This window comes from Podarcis muralis, chromosome 15 (genome assembly GCF_964188315.1).
Source record: "Podarcis muralis chromosome 15, rPodMur119.hap1.1, whole genome shotgun sequence".
In the NCBI taxonomy this organism is placed as follows: domain Eukaryota; kingdom Metazoa; phylum Chordata; class Lepidosauria; order Squamata; family Lacertidae; genus Podarcis; species Podarcis muralis.
In genome coordinates, this window is record NC_135669.1 from 35,090,528 (window position 1) to 35,111,912 (window position 21,385).

Sequence of the window (21,385 nt, forward strand, 5' to 3'; positions counted from 1 at the left end):
TGTCTAGGTTAGTATATGTGTACACACACACACACACACACACACACACACACACACACAGTATGCCAGTAGCAATCAGATATATTCAAAACCCCACCCGGGTTGTGTTTGACCATCTTGCAGAAGTAATTTCGACTGGCACGTCAGATGAAAGAACAGCTTTGGAAACAGTAGTGTGTGTGGCCCTGAAGGTTTTCTCTTGGCTAGTATTCCAGGCACCTTATGGCACTTCTCGGCAGCTTTGCAAAGGCTTCAGATAAAGTATCTCAAGCCTAATGAAAGGTTCAGCAGGCTTCATCATTCGCCTATCCCGCTCTGCACAATGCTAAAAATGATATGATGAACAATGAAGGCTGTTTGCTGGTGGAAGCCAAGCCAGTGTATTCAGGTGTTCTGAAGGAGGAGGAAGGAGAGGGACAGGCAGACTAACTGACTAGGAAGCTGACTTACACCAAGAGGGACTATTGGTCTATCTAGCTCAGCATTGTCTGCTCTGATTGGCAGTGGCTCTCATGGGTTTCAGTAAGGAGATCTTCCCAGCCATACTTGGAGGTACTGGAAATGGAACTTGGGACCTTCTGCGTGCAAATCAGATGCAGAACTACAGCCCTTCCCTATTTCTTCCTTTCTTTCCCTCTTTTCACCAAGGCCAAACATGGAAGCAAACATCAAGGGATCATAAAACCCTGCCTCAAATAAGGTGTGGGCTTTGCAAACCTAAAAAATTCTTCTCCGACTCAGATAAAGACCTAGAAGACCTGTTCCCTGCCTTGCAGGCCTTTTTCTTCCTGGCCTGGGAGGGTGGGGCCCTGATGGACTTCAGCTACAGAAGCTTAGGCTGCTGAGGAGGCCAGAGACCATCTTGGCTGCCTCTTAGGGCAGCCCCAGGTCACTGAGCCTGAGCTTTCTAGCTACTCCCTGCCATGAACCACCATTGGTGGGATCAGCAGCAACAGCACCGGAGATGTTCTGTGCTTAGGATAACATTTTATCATCTTGTTAATCACCCTGTTTTAAATGACAACTCTAGCAACTCCCACGGACAGTTCTCCTCCCCATTTAATCCCCACATCACCCCTGTGAGGTAGATTAGCCTGAGAGGCAGTGGCTGACCCAAAGTAGTCCTGTATTCTTCATAGCAGACTAGGGATCCGAACCCTGGTCTCAGAGGCGGCATGTTCCATTCCGCCGCTTGAGGCAAAACGGGAAGATGCCCCGCTGCCTAACCACGACTGAAGCCTCCCTTACTTGCATTGCATGGCGGCACCCATAAAGCACCAACGGCAGTGCCAAGATCTTGCCAAAATATCACAAGAACTTGAGATTTCATGAGATTGCAGTGGGATTTCACCCAAACCATGTGCTGCTGGTGGCAGCACTTTGCTGATAGCAGAGGCAGAGGTGATGGGGAACCCACAGAGTTGCCGCCTTGTGGACTTCCGCCACTTGAGGCAGTCGCCTCACCTTGCCTCATGGGCAGGCAGGCCCTGTCTGGTCTCCCAAGGCCTACTCTGGCACTCTAACCACACACAAGAAGAGCCAAATTGGATCAGCCTTGGCCCAGTATACCTGAAGGAATGTCTCCACCCCCATCGTTCAGCCCAAACACTTGAGGTCCTCATCTGAGGGTCTTCTTTTGGTTCCCTCACTGCAAGAAGAAAAGTTACAAGAAACCAGGCAGAGGGCCTTCTCAGTGGTGGCACCCGCCCTGTGAAACGCCCTCCCTTCAGATGTCAAGGAGATAAAGAACTGCACAACTTTCAGAAGACATCTGAAGTAAGCCCTGTAGCGGGAATTGTCTGATATTTTATTATGTTTTTATATATGCTGCAAGTAGCTGGGGAAACCATTATTGTTATCGGGTCAAAGGCCTGTCTAGTTCTTCATTCTCTTTCTCTAGTGGCTAAGCAGTTGCTGATGAAAAGCCTGCAAGCAGGACTACAGGCACTCTCCTGCTTTTGATCCTCAGGGGCTGAAATTCAGAATCGGGCCACCTCTGATCCCGGAAATGATATATAACCATCACAACTAGAACCCACCAAGATCCTTGTCTCCCACAAATCTGTCTTAATAAAGCGTCCTCTGTAAAATGCCAAAATTGGGACAAAGGGGGAGGGACTGGAAAACAGGCACTGTCCGTTGTCGATGGGAACACTTGGAGCATACTGTTCCTCCCACTAAACGCCATTGTTGTTGTTGTTTTATTTTATTCTACCACTCACACGGCAACCATTTTGGGAGGTAAACGCCGGCGTTCAAAGGCTGCAGCGAAAGCGTGCAGCCAGTTGCCGGGGCTACCCAGGGATGTGAGAATGAGCAGATCTCACACAGCGATGATTTGAAACATGCCTTGTGGCTTTCTAATAATGTGCCAAAGCATTCTCAGCGGTGCGCCGCGAGGCCTCCTCTTCTATCTTGTGCGAATGAACTAGGCCCAGCAGGCCTCGGCTAATGCAGGCAGGCCCTGCGCTCTGCTGGAGGAGTGCAGGCTCCGAGATGGCAATCGAAGCTTGATTTGCCAACACATTTCCAATGATTAAAATGTAATTAGCACGACGGAGTGCCTCCTCCCCGGCTAATTTTAATGCATGCTGTGACAGGCAGGCGGCCGCCGGTGCCGGGGCCCAGCAGCAGATGGAGGCAAAGGCAGCAGGAGAGGAAAGCCATTTTGCAATGTGGCTGTTCACATCAGGAAACCATCAGGGCGCGAGGCTTCTTAGGAAGGCCCTTGATGGCAGCCTGTCAAATTGGCTCTGTCATGTCTGACTGTGGCGGCGGTGGCAGCCATCCTTCAAGATGTCCTGGGACCGCCAGTTGTTTTGCAGGCTTTAACTCCTTCAGGTCTCTGAGCATCTCTGCGTGCTGATTCTCATGCTGCTGCTGCTTCTTTTAAAGCGGCACTGCATTTCTGTATCAGACCAGAAACGCGGATAGCGCCGTGGTTGGAATTTGTAGCAGGCATACAAATGCATCTGGTAAAGGGTTCCAATCGCCAGGCTGCGTTAAAATTCTCAAGAAGAAGAAGAGTTTGGATTTGATATCCCGCCTTTCACTCCCTTTAAGGAGTCTCAAAGCGGCTAACATTCTCGTTTCCCTTCCTCCCCCACAACAAACACTCTGTGAGATGAGTGGGGCTGAGAGACTTCAGGGAAGTGTGACTGGCCCAAGGTCACCCAGCAGCTGCATGTGGAGGAGCGGGGATGCGAACCCGGTTCCCCAGATAACGAGACTACCGCTCTTAACCACTACACCACACTGGCTCCATACTAAGTTCTCAAAGAGGGAGAACTTAAAAACCGAGGAAGCTCCCATCGACCAAGATAGATTATTGTTATTATTTTGTTTGTTTAGAACATATGTGAAGTGTAGGTGGGTTGCCATGAGGCAAGACACAGTGATAACAGCAAGAACCTTTATTGAACTAAGAGACCTGGACAACAGGGGCAAAGCAACTGAACACATAACAGTACGTACCGCAAGTCAAAAAGGCTCCCAGAGGGAGTCACATGCCCTCCAACATTCCCAGTGCTATTTTTATAGAAAATTGGCACCAGAACTCACCATGAATGCCTCCCTTATTCTCTTCTGAGAGGTGCCGGAATTGAGTTATGGTAAGTTCCATCTGAAACCCCCTCCCCCCACCCCAAAAAAATCCTCAGATGAAAATATCAACATTTTTCACTGACCCTCATTGACCCCCAATTTTTTGTCCCCCCACTGCCGCTCAAAGCATGTTGACCACCACTACACCAACAGGACACAGCACACATGCCTTCTGCCATCCCAAGAAAGCCCCTTAATCCCATTTTATTTTATTTTATTTTATTTTATGATTTTTTGGTAGATTTACATAAAGAAAAGCACACATATCAGTCAATCAATCAATCAATCAATCAATCAATGTCCCTTGGGCCCCCTTCCAACTTTGCAATTCTATGCTTCAGTGATTTAGACATCGGTTTGCAATTATTATTATTTTAAAGGCCCTCCTGAAAAAACCCACCAGAACTTTAGAATTAGTTTCTACTAATTCACACATTTTGTATGCAATTTTCCCCAATAGAATGCATTTTTCATATGCTGTTTTCACTAATGTGTCATTTTTAAGCACACTTCCCCTTTTCATATGCATTGCAAAAATAAAAATGGGGAGGGGGAGTGAATTTCAAAGCATGGCTGCGTTTCAGTTTGTGTCCTGTTTTGGAAATCACAAATGTGGTAGATCTGCATTTAAAGGTGAACTGAATCTGATTTCTCCCCCACCCCTTGTGCCGCCACTGGTTGCTGTTTAAAGGTAAAGGCAAAGGTACCCCTGCCCGTACGGGCCAGTCTTGCCAGACTCTAGGGTTGTGTGCTCATCTCACTCTATAGGCCGGGAGCCAGCGCTGTCCGCAGACACTTCCGGGTCACGTGGCCAGCGTGACAAGCTGCATCTGGCGAGCCAGCGCAGCACACGGAACGCCATTTACCTTCCCGCTGGTAAGCGGTCCCTATTTATCTACTTGCACCCGGGGGTGCTTTCGAACTGCTAGGTTGGCAGGCGCTGGGACCGAGCAGCGGGAGCGCACCCCGCCGCGGGGATTCGAACCGCCGACCTTTCGATCGGCAAGTCCTAGGCGCTGAGGCTTTAACCCACAGCGCCACCCGTGTCCCGTGTAAAAAGGTTGCTGTTTACAAGGTAGCAAAGGACCCTTTCCCTGCTGAGCCCTGCACAAATTTTCTGCACATGCATGCCTTATTCTGTACAAATTACTCAGCCGGAGAACTGCATTGTGAAGTATGGAGAATTGCAAATCTTGAAGAATAGCTGGGTTTGGGGTTAAAGACTGTGAAGCGCTTATTTGCTACCTCATGAATAAAGGGCAGAATCTGTGTCTCCTGGGGCCGGCCCACCCATGAGGCAAGGTGAGGTGACCACCTCAGGGAGCAGAATACACAAGGGCTGCAGATCTGGCCTCCAAGGAACACATCACATGCTGCCTTAGCTGCGGTGGCAACAACAGCTGTGGTCTGCTCCTTGAAGGCTGAATCTGCCTCCATCTCAGCAGGCCCCCACCATGCCGCCTGTATGGTGGACTCCTGGCGAAGAGGAGATGCTGCTGCTTGACTCCCACCCTGGGGTTCCAACTTGAATAAAATGGGGGGGGGCAAGTAAGCCCCTCCATGCATAATTGGTCACAAGATGTGGAACATGCATACCATTTTTAATGGCAATGTCCATCAACTTTTATGGGGCCGCCGTGTGAAATATTTTATTGGAGGGAGCAAAGGGAACTTGGTCCCTAGGAGGTGGCTCCTTTGCTCCCACCCATAGGGAGGAAATAGCCCTCTGGAGTCTCCTGAGGTTTGTACTTGCCTGGCATGATTTGATTCCCCCCAACACCCATTCCTGATGTAGATCTACACTCAGACACTTGTTCCCAATGTCGATAAGCAAATGCTGCCGCCGCAAGTGGGGTGGTTTCCCTTCATTTCATGGTCAGTTGCATGCATGCATGTATATATGTATGTATGCATGCATGCAGACGCCAATACCACATAACACTGGTCTTGAAAGACCTACACTGGCTCCCAGTACGTTTCCGAGCAGAATTCAAAGTGTAGGTGCTGACCTTTAAAGTCCTAAATGGTCTTGGCCCAGTATACCTGAAGGAGCGTCTCCACCTCCATCGTTCAACCAGAACACTGAGATCCAGCGCCAAGGGCTTCTGGTGGTTCCCTCACTGTGAGATGTGAGGTTACAGGGAACCAGGCAGAGGGCCATCTCGGTAGTGGCGCCTGCCCTGTGGAACACCCTCCCATCAGATGTCAAAGAAATAAACAACTATCTGACATTTAGAAGACATCTGAAGGCAGCCCTGTTTAGGGAAGTTTTAATGACTGATGTTTTAATGTATTTTTAATGGAAGCTGCCCAGAGTGGCTGGGGAAACCCAGCCAGATGAGCAGGGTATAAGTAATAAATCATTATTATTATTATTATTATTATTATTATTATTATTATTATTAGGTCATTGTGTTTGGCTTTCAGCAGGATTTATTCAGTACAGTACAGATTCTGAATCTTATTGCATTGGCGTCATGAGGTTACATTTCCAGAGGCTGTGTCTAGCAGGAATGGCTGCAAACCCCATGTAGATAGGGAGTTCATGTGGGACTTTTGCCATTTTCTCATAGGCATGCTGAAGCCTGTGGATGATCATAAGGGGAGAATATTGTGTGTTGCTGTTGCATGCTGCAACAGGCCCACATATAGCTTGAATTTAGAGGGGTGTTGTAGATTTCAGAAAGGGCAGGTTTCTTTATTTTCCCTATTCTGTCGTCTTCTTGTTCCTCTGTTTTACCTTCAAATCCAGTCCTCCAGAAATTAAGATTTGACAAGGGGAGTTTCAGGTTTTAAATCCAGGAATTGGAGTGTTTTCCCTTCCCCACCAGTAGGAGTGGTGCATTTCAGTGATTTGAGATAGGTGGTTTGTAGCTGGTTGACTGGTTAAAACCAAATAGTGCTCATCAATGGTTCTTCATCGTCCTGGAAAAAAGTGGCAAGCAAGGTGCCACAGGGTTCTGTCCTGTTCCTGGTGTTGTTCAACAGATTTATAAATGACTTGGATGAAGGGATTGTGGGGATGCCCATCAGATTTTCAGATGACACAAGACTGGGAAAGGTAGTTAATACCTCAGAAGACAGAGTCAGGATTCAAAATTACCTTAACAGGTTGGAGATCTGCACTTGAATGAACACCACAAATTTCAGTAGAGACAGATGTAAGATTCTGCACCTAAGCAGGAATAATCAGATGCACAAATATAGGATGGGGAACACATGGCTTGCCAGTGGTACATGTGAAAAGGATCTAGGGATATTAGTAGACCACAAGCTTAACAGGAGTCAACAGTGTGAAGCAGCAGCAGCAAAACCAAACCAAACCAAACCAAACCAAACCAAACCAAACCTAAAATCAAAAACAAAACACTAATGCTATTTTAGGCTGCAACAACAGAGGTATAGTGTCCAAATCTAGGGAAGTAATAGTGCCATTCTATTCAGACATGGTCACACCTGAGGTCCTGTGTCCAGTTCTGGGCACCACAGTTTAAGGATGCTACTGACAAGCTGGAACATGTGCAGAGGAGGGTGACCAAAATGATGACTAGAAGATCCTCAGGGTCTCTTTCAGCTCTACAGTTCTATGATTCTGCTATTCCTTTGTTCCTTCCAACTGCACCTGTCTCCCAGATAAGAACCATGGGGCTAGGCCTTCTCAGTGGGTTGTAGCCAATGCTGGTCCTATGCAAAGTAGTTGCATTGAAGTTAATAGACACGACTAACATAGGTTCATTAATTTCGATGGGTCTTTCTTGAGTAGATCTTGGTTGAACACAACCCAATAGAAACCCGAGGGAGTGCATTCTTCTTTGGGGTGGGGGTTTCCTTCAAAAACTATAGTACTTTACAGCTTGGGCATTTTTAAACCAGGGATGTGGTTTAATCCACCTGTGGTCTTCCAAATGTTGTTAGACTCCAGATCCCATCAGCTGCAGTCAGCACAGCCAATGGCCAGGGATTCTGGGAGTTGTAGTCCAGCAACATCCAGCATATAACTGAGCTAAAGTGATATACGAATAGGCATGGATGGAATGTTAGGCATCCATATCCGACAGGTTTCACATTTCCATTAAATTTGTCTCAGTCTCATTGTAATAACACAGGGAAACAACTCTTCCATCTAGCCCTATCTTATAAAATGTATTTCCCCTTCTCCCTCCCTCCCCCCACCCTTTCTTCCTGGTTTATAATTCATTACTGGCATAGTTGTGATCTATTTTACTCTTTATTATTTATGGCAGCTTTTATCTTCTTGGGATGATTTATAATTTAAATTGTCCATGCAAGACCTCGGGGAAAGCAAGGATTACTGTAAATCTAACAGATGTAAACAGGCAGTATGCATACAAACCAATTGCCAGGTTGACATCTCTCCCTTTCTCCCCCCCACCCCACCCGCTGCCACTGCCACAGAGCGAATGAGCAAGTGTGCGTGCTGTATTTCAAAGAGGTTCTGGCTTCATGCACCCTTTGATACCTAAATGCAAAATATATGTGGCTCTTGCATATGTTCCAGCTATTTGTATTGACCAGAGACGGTCCCTAGTTTGCTTGGACTTGTCTCTGTTTAATAAGGATGGATGAATCTGTCAATTTTTGTTTTCCCCCTTCTCATTTTCCCAATACTAAGTTCAGTTCTCCATAAACTATGTTTATTAGACCAGATTCACACTAAAATGTGGATGTGAACTTATTTTATACATATACATATACATATACATATACATATACATATACATATACATATATATATATATATATATTCGAATCTTGGAAGAGATCCAAGAGTCATGTAGTCCAACCCCCTGCAATGCAGGAATCTCAGATACAGCATCCATGATAGATGGCCATCAAACCTCTGCTTTAAAACCTCCAAGGAGGGAGACTGTTCCACTGTCGAACAGCTCTTACTGTCAAAAAGTTTTTCCGTATGTTTAGTCAGAATCTCCTTTCTTGTAACTTGAAGCCAATGGTTTGAGTCCTACTTTCCAGAGCAGGAGAAAACAAGTTTGCTCCATCTTCCATGTGACAACCCTTTAGACGTTTGAAGATGGCTGGACCATAAAGAAAGCTGATTGTCGAAGAATTGATGCTTTTGAATTATGGTGCTGGAGGAGACTCTTGAGAGTCCCATGGACTGCAAGAAGATCAAACCTCTCCATTCTTAAGGAAATCAGCCCTGAGTGCTCACTGGAAGGACAGATCCTGAAGCTGAGGCTCCAATACTTTGGCTACCTCATGAGAAGAGAAGACTCCCTGGAAAAGACCCTGATGTTGGGAAAGATGAAGGGCACAAGGAGAAGGGGATGACAGAGGACGAGATGGTTGGACAGTGTTCTCGAAGCTACCAGCTTGAGTTTGACCAAACTGCAGGAGGCAGTGGAAGACAGGAGTGCTCTGGTCCATGAGATCACAAAAAGTCGGACATGACTAAATGACTAAACAGCAACAAAATCACATCTCTTTTCTGTCTCCTCTTTTCCAGGCTAAACATCCCCAACTCCTTCAACCGTTCCTCATAAGGCTTGGTTCCCAGGCCCTTGATTATCCAGCTTGTCAACATCTTTCTTAAATTGTGGTGCCCAGAATTGGACACAGTATTCCAATTGTGGTCTGACCAAGGCAGAATCGAGTGATCCTATTACTACCCTTGATCTGGACACTATTCCTCTGTTGATGCATCCTATATGACAACAGTCTCCTTGCAAGAGCTGTGACAAAAAATCTCCCACTTTCATTGTTGGCCGGAATGCATAAAAGGAGGGTGATTAGCAAGCAGTAATGCTAATACATTGGTGTTGTATTAGAGGAGGAGGAGTGCTTTTTGTTAAGCTTGAGGGCCGCATTTCCTTCTGGACAAGCTTCTGGGGTCCACATGCCAGGAGTCTGAGCAAGGTTCAGAGGCAAAAATGGACAGATCGGCAGATGCTAACTTTATCTTTGGAGGGTGGGCTTTTTCTCTACATGCACTCAAGGCATTCTGGGACACGTTATCGCTGGACAAAAGCACTTGGGGGTGAAGCAGGACCAATGGAGGCCAGATGAAGAGGTCTGGAGGGCTGCATTTGGCCCCTGGGTCTGAGATTTCCCCACCCTGGCATTAGAGAACTCCCATCCCAGCTTCTGATCCGCAATGCCTGGTTTTCACCTGCCATTTCCCTCTCCCCCCACCTTCTCAAGCACAATTTCTAAATGAGGACAGTTGCTTCCCTTTAAGGACGTACAAATAACTTGCCCTCACCTGTCAAGCGTGCTCCTTGTATTTTACTGGGCCCATTATGAACGCAATCTGTCTGTCGAGGATTTGCATACTTTCTTTCTTGAGAAGTAATGACAGCAATTTCTCTCCCTGCGCTCCCTTTCTGAGTGTCTCATTTAACGGCACCTGCGAAACCGACAGGCGCAGAGATGAGAAGTGAAAGAGAGCAGTTGATTAAATCATCATCAAGTCGGGCCTCCGAAAGTCAATCCTGCTTCCCGTCCGCAATGATATCCCTTTATCTTAAAGTAATGAGCTATGGCACTTCTGCATCGGGTAATGTGATAAGTTCTATTAGCATGTTCCATTTGCTTCGCAAGCAAGGGCAAGTCATCCCGGCAATCTCGTATCACTGCAATCAAAGCAATTGGCTTCACAGGCAGAGAAGAAAGAAGCAAATGTTCAGGGTGATTTCTTATGGATCACAACACGGTTGGGGTGGGAGAAAAAAGCAGAAGGCCCTGTGTGTTATTTTAACCCGTTACGTGCATCCATTTTTATCTATCACCCCAGTGTGTCATCCAGTACCACTAAATTCAGAACAGACATATGGAAGGACATAACACACATGCATTGGGACACGGGTGGCGCTGTAGGTTAAACCACAGATCCTAGGGCTTGCCAATCAGAAGGTCGGTGGTTCGAATCCCCGCGACGGGGTGAGTTCCCGTTGCTCAGTCCCTGCTGCTGCCAACCTAGCAGTTCGAAAGCACGTCAGAGTGCAAGTAGATAAATAGGTACCGCTCCAGCAGGAAGGTAAACGGTGTTTCTGTGCACTGCTCTAGTTCACCAGAAGTGGCTTAGTCATGCTGGCCACATGACCCGGAAACTGTATGCCGGCCTCCTCAGCCACTAAAGCGAGATGAGTGCCGCAACCCCAGTCATCTGCGACTGGACCTAATGGTCAGGGGTCCCTTTACCTTTACCTAACACACACATGCACAAATTTAAATCATACTCAGGGCCTGATCTGACCTGGGGTAATCTGGGGCAAGCTTGACGTGGATCCAAGCCCCAAACCAAGCCTTGCAAAGTCATGGGGTTGGAAGGGATAAGAGAAGAAGACATGCCTTTCCTTCCACTCACCTCCAGACTGTATGTTTAACCAGAGTTTTAAACATGCAGTTGGGATAAGGAAAGGAGATGCATCTCATTCTCCTCACCTACCACTAGACCAACCCCTATTTGACAGCCCCAGTTCACTCCAAATGGACCCAAACTGAGCGAGGTTGATGCAGGGCTGCTTCAACCTTATCCAGCTGAATCCTGAGTCTATCCAAACTGGCTCTGTTTGGGATCTCGGATTTGGTCTGATCTGGTGCAAAGCCCCAGCAAAAATTATTGCATTCTGCTCCATAAGGAAACCAATGTCATGTAGCAGTTAGAGTGTCAGGCTAAGAACTTGAGCTCCATGGAGGAAATATAAGCTATGGTGATGGTACACGGTCTCCATTTGCTTTAAAGGGGGTTTAAGCATAGTCATGGAGAGGGAAATGACCAGTGGCTTGTAACGGATATAGAGTGTTGGACTTTGACCTGGGAGACCAAGGTTTGAATCCCCACTCAGCCCCGGAGGTCTCTGGGTGACTTTGGGCCAGTCATGATCTCTTAGCCTAACCTACCTCACAGGGTCTGGGTGGAGATGCAATGAGGAGGAGGAGAACCATGTACACCACCTTGAGCTCCTTGGAAGATAGAGGTGGTATATAAATTAAATAAATGACCGTAAGTAAATAAATAAATAAAACAAATGCTTCCAGGATCAGAGGCAACAGATCTTTGAATATCAATTACTGGAAGACTATAGCAGGAGAGGACTGTTGCATACAGGTCCCGCTTGTGGGCATCTCCTTGGGGTTGTGGGAAAGAGAATGATGGACCAGTTGGGCCTTTGACTATCCCACTTATTATCTCCTGCCCACTTATTTGGCTCCACTGCATTTGCACCTCCGCTCAAAGATTCAAGACTTAAGAGGGGCAAACCCTGGTTTTAGTTCCTGCACTTGGGTAATTTACTATCCCTTCTCCTCCCTTGACTCCCACCCCTTTCAAAAATGCATTATATCACGTTTTGCCAAAAAAAAAAAAGAGTCAAAACTGCAAACCAGAATTTTCCAGACATAGCCTATATTCAGTCTTCGTATACAGCACCCAGGCAGAAATCCCTGAGCTGTCCAGGAAAATCCGGACGTATGGCAGCCCATGTCGGTAGTGTAGATTTTGGCAAATTTCATGAAAAATAGCTCAACAACTCATTTTTTCCCCTTTGAGATTTCGGGAAGAAAGCTCAACAATTTTGGGGAACAAAAATGAAACAAAACAAAAAGCTCAACAGTCCGTATTTTCATTTTTTGAAATATGGCAACCATAGCCTACTAAAATGTTTATATTCAGAGAAATTCACACTCAAATGCTGATGAAATTTCAAAAGGATTTTTTTTAAAATAATGCAAACTGATGTTGAAATGTGGAGAACTAAACAAGAAAAAACAAGAAACTGAAATTGACAGATTCACTTATCTTTAGTGGGTAGTGTGCCATTTTGGGTAGTGGGTAGTGTGGCACTCTGGGCACAACAGGGACATGTTAAATTTTCCTACCACAAAGAATAACTATTCTGTGTTGTTTGATTCTGGATGGCATAGATCCTGCTGTAACTCTGTCCCCACTCTGGTCTTTGTCTGAGACACTGAAGATGTTATTCCTCTTTACATATAGCCTTCCTGGTCTAAACCACTCCTGCCTCCTGGAGACTGTGTTTCTCCTCTCTCTCTACCTATAGAAATACGTGCAGATAGTTGTCTCATTTATGGATCTAAAAAGATAATACTGAAAACACATTATGAGAAGAATATTATTCTAATTTACCTGTAAAAAGAAAACAGAGAGGTTTCTGCAGGAGGCAAAATATCTCAAAGGATGAAAGGCAGGCAAAATACTTGAGAGTGTGAACATGTTTGAGTAAATGGAACCCTGTTTTACAAGTCGCATATGGCACTTCAGTTGTTTGGGGATTGTGTGAACCCCTAAATGGGAGGAGGAAATGAAAGCTAACATACCATATTACCCAAATATAGGCTGTCCCCAAATAAAGACCGCACATAGGTTTCTTATAAGCCAGTTTCGAGGAGAAAACCGCAGTCCGCATTCAGGTCAATATGGTACACATGCCATTTGTTTCTGAAACCAACTGTTGATCTGTTTGTGTGTGTCTTGTTTGTGGTAACACTATGCACTTCTCATACCAAGGCTTACACACAAGAACACATTACCAAGGATTGGGGTGGAGGAAGGGGGTGCAGTGGAGGTGGTCTGCCCCAGGTGTCTTTATTGAGGGTGTGACATTTGGTGTGCTGCCCGCCCGTGACTTCCAAGCCTACCCTGAGCCATCGGGGAAAGGGGGGAGCTGCACCACTTTGCCGGAAGCATTCCCCCCTTCCCCCTTTGTTTTGACAGCTGGGGGAGGCTTGGGAGTCACGGGTGGGTGGCATGCTGAGTGTCTGCCATTGGCAGTTCAATCTGCCCCGTGGGTGCTCATTCTGCCCCTGGCTACAGGGTGCGCACGCTGCTCCATGCACCCGAGTGGCTATCCCGCACCTGGGAGGGAACCCTCCGCGCCCCGCCCCCCTCGGGAGTGCACCCGCCATGGGCAGCATGGGCACATGCTCCACTGCTGCCAAGAAGAAGAAGAGTTTGGATTTGATATCCCACATTATCACTACCCGAAGGAGTCTCAAAGCAGCTAACATTCTCCTTTCCCTTCCTCCCCCACAACAAACACTCTGTGAGGTGAGTGGGGCTGAGACTTCAGAGAAGTGTGACTAGCCCAAGGTCACCCAGCAGCTGCATGTGGAGGAGTGGAGACGCGAACCCGGTTCCCCAGATTACAAGTCTACCGCTCTTAATCACTACACCACACTGGCTCTCCCACTGCCAAGGATGTGGGGAGGCATCATTTTCCATTTCATGCCGAATTCATTCCATGCATCATAGTTTCTTGCCTGCTGCAATTTCCCTTCTGCCCAAAATGGCGTTCTTCACCTCACTGTCCACTGCAGCAAAATTAGGTAATTCACATAATTAATCGTGTAAGTTATGTTGCCTTTACATTATTTCACCCCATTAATTTCAATACAGAGGAAACACAATGCAAATAGGAGTGGGGGAGTAATCAGTTACTTCTCATTTGTGGACTGAAGGCAACAACAGCAGCAAATACAGTGGTACCTCAGGTTACATACGCTTCAGGTTACAGACTCCGCTAACCCAGAAATATTACCTCGGGTTAAGAACTTTGCTTCAGGATGAGAACAGAAATCACGCTGTGGCGGCAGCAGGAGGCCCCATTAGCTAAAGTGGTACTTCAGGTTAAGAACAGTTTCAGGTTAAGAACGGACCTCCAGAACGAATTAAGAACTTAACCTGAGGTACCACTGTACTGATCTTATTCCCGGGATTTATTTCCATCCCTGACATGGGACAAATAGTTCTAGTTCAGAAGTTTATTGTTATAGCCAGAAGCCGTGACAGGCTTGTAGCAATAGTGTTAATAAAATAATACAGAGCATACATCCATAATATAAGCCAACACCCATTATGTAAGAGAGGGATAAGTGGCATTCAGCCACCCGAAATTGAGCAATAACACGTCTGAGATGCCCTTAGATGTCCAGGGCTGCTTGCACACTACACTGACTCTTCCTGACCTTGAGGGGCAGACTGATAAGGCAGTAGTTGAGAGGAGGCTAGAACACAGCCAAAGTTCGCAGGAAGCACAAAAAGGCACAAACAGACTCAGAGACAGCCTCTCGGAACAGGAAGAGGTTAGAGCTGAGCCAATAAGTCCAAAGAGTCGGCAAATGGGAGGGCTGCTAGACAGGAAGCAAAACAAGAAACGTAAGGGTCGTAAGTTCAATATCTTCTGTCGACGCCGGATAGAGTCTTCAGAAGGGTCATCTTGATTAATGATGCCGGAGGCTTTGTTAGAGCCATCCGGAACTATCTGTTTGTGTTTGCAATAAATCCTTCTTTTTAATTGGTACCTACTCTTACTGTGTTATCAAGCTGGGAACCTTGACTCCTGACACTGTGCAATTTCTGCTCCTGTGCCTTTTTTTATCCAAATTCTCCAATATCTCATATTGCGGTCTCTCCTCTCCCTTCTGCGTTCATTCAGCCTGCAAGTACTCTTCTCCCAGTGGTTTAAAAGCTAGAAGTGTATTTGCTCTTGCAAAATTGTCCCAGGAATTGGGCTGACAGTTCAAACATACATCTCTGTAGCTGCAGTGTTTGTGAAACTGCAGGCCACAGACTGCACCGTGCCTTAGCTTTGTGTGGATGCATGTGCAATAGGGACGAAACGCATCCATCCCTTTCCACTACCCCTAAGAGATTTAACTGCTAGAGTCTGGGGAGGAAGCTGAACCCTGAAGTATGACAACTCTAGCAGCTCATATGAAACATCTTAACAAGGCATCCTCCAAAGGCAGATGCAGACACGGGTAATAGTGACTAGGGAAGAGTGAATCTGTCAGTTTTAGTTTCTTTCAGTTTCTCATTCCCTGCCTCCCCCCCCCCCCCATCTTAAGTTCAATTACAGTCGTCCCTTGGAAGTCGAATTGAATCCGTTCCAGAAGTCCGTTCGACTTCCAAAACATTCGGAAACCAAAGTGTGGCTTCTGATTGGTTGCAGGAAACTCCCGCAGCTAATCAGGAGCCACAGAAACCCCCTTGGACATTCAGCTTCCAAAAGAACGTTCGAAAACCAGAACACTCACTTCTGGGTTTTGATCATTCGGGAGCCGATTTGTTTGGGAGCCAAGGTGTTCAAGATCCAAGGTATGACTGTATATGGATTTCCACATCAGGTTGTAATTTAGGACTCCCTTGGAAGTTGGTGGACTCTCTTTCCTTGGAGATTTTTTAAGCAGAGGTTGGATGTCCATCTGTCATGGATGCTTCAGTTGAGATTCCTGTTTGGACTAGATGACCCTCAGGATCCTTTCCAAGCCTGCAGTTTTATGATTCTAAGTCCTCATTAAAATTTATCAGCATTTTCGTGTGAAATTTCACCTAATATGCAGATTTTTGTATGCAGTTTCACAAACAGAAAGTATGTTTGTATGTTGTTTTCCCTGATCTATGCATTTTAATGCACCCTTCATCCCAGGATATGCATTTCATGTATACATCTCTGGGCTGGAGAAGAGCATTGCAAAATTCAGTGATGTGCAAATTTGGAGGGATCTTATGGTTCTCAGGGGATGTGCGTTGCCAATCAGAAGGTCGGAGGTTCGAATCCCCACAATGGGGTGAGCTCCCATTGCTTGGTCCCAGCTCCTGCCAACCTAGCAGTTTGAAAGCACATCAAAGTGCAAGTAGATAAATAGGTACCGCTCTGGCGGGAAGGTAAACGGCGTTTCCGTGAGCTGCTCTGGTTCGCCAGAAGCAGCTTAGTCATGCTGGCCACATGACCCAGAAGCTGTACGCCGGCTCCCTTGGCCAATAAAGCGAGATGAGCACCGCAACCCCAGAGTCTGTTACGACTGGACCTAATGGTCAGGGGTCCCTCAGAGTGTGTCAGAAAGTGCCAGTTAGGTAGGTTAACCTTTAAATGTGAGCTGCTTTGAATTTATCCCCCATCTTCAGGCACTAGGATCATTGGACTGGGATTGGCCATGATCAATAGGGAAATTTGGAGTATATATCCTAGAGCATGCTTTGAAAGGGCTGCCCCCAAAGACCAGGTTTGAGCACAAAGGGTTTTGGTGCCTCCCTGCTCTCATTCTTAGCCCTGTTTCTAGGTCTGAGTTTCACCAAAGTATAGAATACACCAAAAAGATAATCAATAAACAACCAATACCCTCTGTGGGCTTATATAGAAATAGAATGCAAAAAATGCTATTGTTATATGGGGGGAAAGGTACAGTCGTACCTTGGAAGTTGAATGGAATCTGTTCCAGAAGTCCGTTCACCTTCCAAAACCGAAGTGTGGCTTCTGATTGGCTGTAGGAAGCTCCTGCAGAAGCTGCAGAAGCCCCATTGGACGTTCCGTTTCCAAAAGAACGTTCAAAAACCAGAACAGTCACTTCTGGGTTTCAATCATTCGGGAAACATTCGAGATCTAGGCTGTTCGAAAACCAAGGTATGACTGTATATATTTGGCAAAACTGGCTAATATAGTTACAGCTTTGCTACATTTGCACCATAGACTTGAAACACTATTATATCACTATAAACACCTTGGCTTCTCCCTAAAGCATTCTAGGAACTTTAGTTTGGTTAAGGCTGCTGTTAGGAGACTCCTGTTCCCTTCCCAGTGCTACAATTCCCAGAGTTTCCTAAGAAGAGTGATTTGTTGTTAATCCACTCTGGGCATTGTAACCCCTTGAGGGGACATGGGAGTCTCCTAACAACTCTCAGCACCCTTAACAAATTACAGTTCCCAGGATTCTTTGGGGGAAGTCATGACTGTTTAATGTGGTATGATACTGACTGCTTTAAATGTATGGTGTATATGGGGTCTAAAACGCTGGTGAAATGGTTCGGCTGTTTTCCTTGTCAACTGGGCTAGCCAGGCTGATATGCTAGCAAGCCTCAAGGACTCTTTCTCAAAGGAGGACCATTCATTCCACCACTCATGCTGGTGTGTTCCTTGCCTGCGTCTGTTTTCATCTGTAAGGTAATTCCCTGCTTCCCCCTTTAGAAGCAAGGATCTAATTGTGCAGCTAAAATCTAATCTTTGCCCTTTTCCTAAGCTGTCAGCTCGTCATTGCCAGATAGATGACTGAGAATATTGTTAGTAGCAAGGAGAGCATTAGATGAGGTCTGTGGGGGGCTTCCCCCTCCAGTTCCTTCAGATTTCTTAGAGCGGGAGAGAGAGGTGCATTACAATTCCCGATCTGAGCTGCGGAAGGTTTTAGGTGTCAATGATAAATGGATTTGAAATATGAAAGTGCGTTTTCTTTTTTCTTTTTCTGTTCCCCTTGCAATAGCCATTGAACGATGCACCCACCTGGTGTCATTGTAAAACAACAATGCTACGCTCTGCAAATGTCACCTTCTGCTCCAAACTGTGGGTAGGCTTATATGTTAACTTCTCTTTAATGTTGGAAGCCAGCATCTGTTCAAGTTATGCATGAATGTGCCTTAAACTGGTTCAAAGAGTTGGTCTATCCGGTGGTGGCTGTAATAAGGTATCTTGCTTCCCTGGTTGGAAGATGGAGAGATACAGGTGGGGAAATGGCTGGAATGGAGCCCACTGCAGAAAGCTGTGAGAGTGCCATTCATTAGTCCACCTACTTTTGCCTTTCACCCCACCCAATATTAGCATGTGGCCCTCAGAAAATTTACCACAAGGGACTGTGACACAGGCTGGAAAAAGGTCCCCCAACCCTCTTTTATATGGGATTCCTGAAGAGGACTTAAGAGGTCATATAATTGTTGTTGTTGTTGTTGTTTAGTCGTTTAGTTGTGTCTGACTCTTTGTGACCCCATGGACTAGAGCACGCCAGACACTCCTGTTTTCCACTGCCTCCCACAGTTTCGTCAAATTCATGTTGGTAGTTTCGAGAACATTGTCCAACCATCTCGTTCTCTGTCGTTTCCTTCTCCTTGTGCCCTCCATCTTTCCCAACATCAGGGGCTTTTCCAGGGAGACTTTTCTTCTCATGCAGTGGCCAAAGTATTGGAGCCTCAGCTTCACGATCTGTCCTTCCAGTGAGCACTCAATCTTCTTGCAGTCCGTGGGATTCTCAAGAGTCTCCTCCAGCACCATAATTCAAAAGCATCAATTCTTCAGCGATCAGCCTTCTTTATGGTTCATCTCTCACTTCCATACATCACTACTGAGAAAACCATATGGGTTTTTGTAGCCATCTATAAATATTTGAAGGCTTGTCCTATAGATGATGAGTCAAACTTAGTTTTCTGTTGCTGCAGAGTTGAGGGCCTCTTTAAAAAGTCAAAGTTTTCCCCAAAGAATTCTGGGAACTATAGTCTGCTAAGGATGCTGAGCAGTTTTTTTTCTAGAAAAGTAGGTGCTGGAACTCATCATGAAGTTTGTTACAGTAAGTGTCACACATTTTGAAAACAAAAAACAAAGGTGCCAGTACTGTGTACCCTTGAGTACGCTCTGGGAAGAAAAGGATTGATGCAGAGACATTTGAGGTGATCCCTGTTCCCCATTCCCTGCGACGCGGGATTAACAAACAAAGCAAAACACAACCATCCTTTGAAATCTGGACTTCTCTGAATTGTGCGATGCAGTTCTCCAACAAAACAATGTTGCAACAATGTATATATTAGGGTAAACATCTTGGCCCCTCCCAAAGCACATTACTAAGAAATACGCATACAAAAGTGGGCTTATTTGGAGAAATTTGCATCAAAACCCTGATGAATTCTTAGGAGGATTTAAACAAAAGCAACACACAAATTGCTGCAGAAATTTGGAGAGGTGTATTTATGGCTGGGGGAAATGAGAAACCAAGAGAATCAAAATGGGCAGATCCTTTTATCCCTTATGTAACTGTGCCCATATATTGCCTTGCTGTTGGAGCGAAGTGACTCTTCACAGCTGTGGGTTTTCTCTCTCTCATTGCGCCCCCTCATTCTCATCAACACTTTTTTCCAGAGATGCCTGGCTGTGTGTTCAGGGCTCCCAGCATTTCCTCCAGGAGCCTGGCCGGGTGAACATTCGGAGCTGTTTGCCGAGTGTGTTTATTGCCTCTGCATAATTTATGAGCTGGAGGGTCTTTTCTGACCATCGTTCATCTCTGCCAGGCGCTGGCATGGCAGGCTCTGGAGGACTGAGCTGTAAATTGGATGGCCCGATCATGCTGAGAGAACCGGCAAAGTCCTTGGGTCAGTGTGGGAATTTACTGCCACAAATGGAACTTGTTTTCACACTGAGCCATGTGAGCTGTAGCCTGGTTGGACTTTCCCTGGCAAACCCCTATGGCTTGGCGAAGCCATGAAGCTGTCAGTCAACAGGCAAGACGAGAGGCTGGGTATTCTCTCCTCTTTTGCTCTCCTCCTTTTTTTTTTAATCGGCTTGGCACCTGTACTGCTTCCATAATGGATATCAGTCGGTCTCGGTCTTTCACCATATGCTTAGCTCTAGAGACAAGGTGCTGCTGGGTATAGCGGTAATGATTTGATGGAGGAATTAAGTGGACCTTGAAATTAGAACTGGACTGTCAGAAGAGGCAGGGAAGTTTAATACATTGGCAATGGAAATGATGGTTCCCGGGGATTGCATTGCTGCTAGCGCACTCTCTGCAGCATCACCGCAGTGCAGGAAAACATTGTCCTGGAAAATTCAGATGGTGTTGATTAGTTTCACAGTGAGATGTAATGAGTTGTGGGATGGGCAGGTGGCAGAAGAGAGAGCGAGAGATGCTCTCTTTCCCCAAGTAAGCCTACTATGCTCAATGCACAAACACGTAAATGGGAATGAAATGATACACCAACATGATCGACTGGTATAGCTCTTTGACGGACCCTAGCTCAGTAGCAGAATACGTGCTGTGCAAGCAGAAGTTTCCTGGTTCAATCCCTGGCATCTGCAGGCAGGGCTGGGGAAGTCTGAACCGCAGTCAGTGTAGACTAAGGGTTTGGGGAACGTGTGCTCCCTCCATGTTGTTGAACACCAGCCCCCACCAGCCACAGTCAGCATGGCCAATGGTCAGTGCTGGTGGAAGATGGAATCCAACAACATCTCGGTGGCTACAGGTTCCCTATCCCTGTTGTAAACAATATTTGTCTGGATGGATTACGAATTCAGTGTGGTATAAGACAGCTTCCTTTGTCCCTATGACTGCTGACTTTTGCATTGGGCCAAAGCTTATCTTTCACCTTAAGATAAATACTAATGTATCCATCCATGATTCTGGTTGTAATCCTAAACACATTTCATGTGGAGTAAGCCTCATTCAGCACAGTGGGACGTGTGAGGATCACGCTGCACGTTGGTCTATCAGTATCGGGCCAGTAACCAGGAATTGTATGGTGCAGAGTGCCTAAGAGACCAGTGAATCAACCAGAAAGCCACCAAATAATTAGACTTATATGTCATGTAATTGCACTATTCCAGGTAATGAAGCCTTCACTTTTAAAACAGGGCTGGGGGAACTGTCACTCTCCAGATGCAGTTGCATTCCAGCTCCCAACAGCCCCGGTCAACATGGTCAATAATCAGGGAAGATGTAAGTTGAAGTCCCAATAAGTTTGGATGGTCATAGTTAGCCACCCTTTAATGTGTGTGTGGGGGGGGGGGCTTTGCAGTGGTTGTTGTTACAGATGCAGTGGGCAGAGCAAGTTATCATTTAGCGGGTGCAAATTACTATTTGCAAGCAGTTGGGAAGCATGCAATCGCCACATTTCTCTTTATAGCTCCACAAGTACAAGGACTAGGCTTGCTTTAGGAAAGAGAGCGAGAGAGCTGAGCCATTGGAGATGGTCCTGGAATATCACTGCATGGTGGGCAGAGGTCAGGCCCTGTAGATGCAGCCCTGGTGA

General features: G+C 46.2%; 1 protein-coding gene across 10 annotated transcripts in view; it reads left to right on the forward strand.

Annotated features, from left to right (window-relative positions):
* The window catches only part of AUTS2 (activator of transcription and developmental regulator AUTS2), a 680,474-nt gene that overhangs the window by 436,935 nt on the left and 222,154 nt on the right, over window positions 1-21,385 (forward strand). The window lies entirely within an intron of this gene.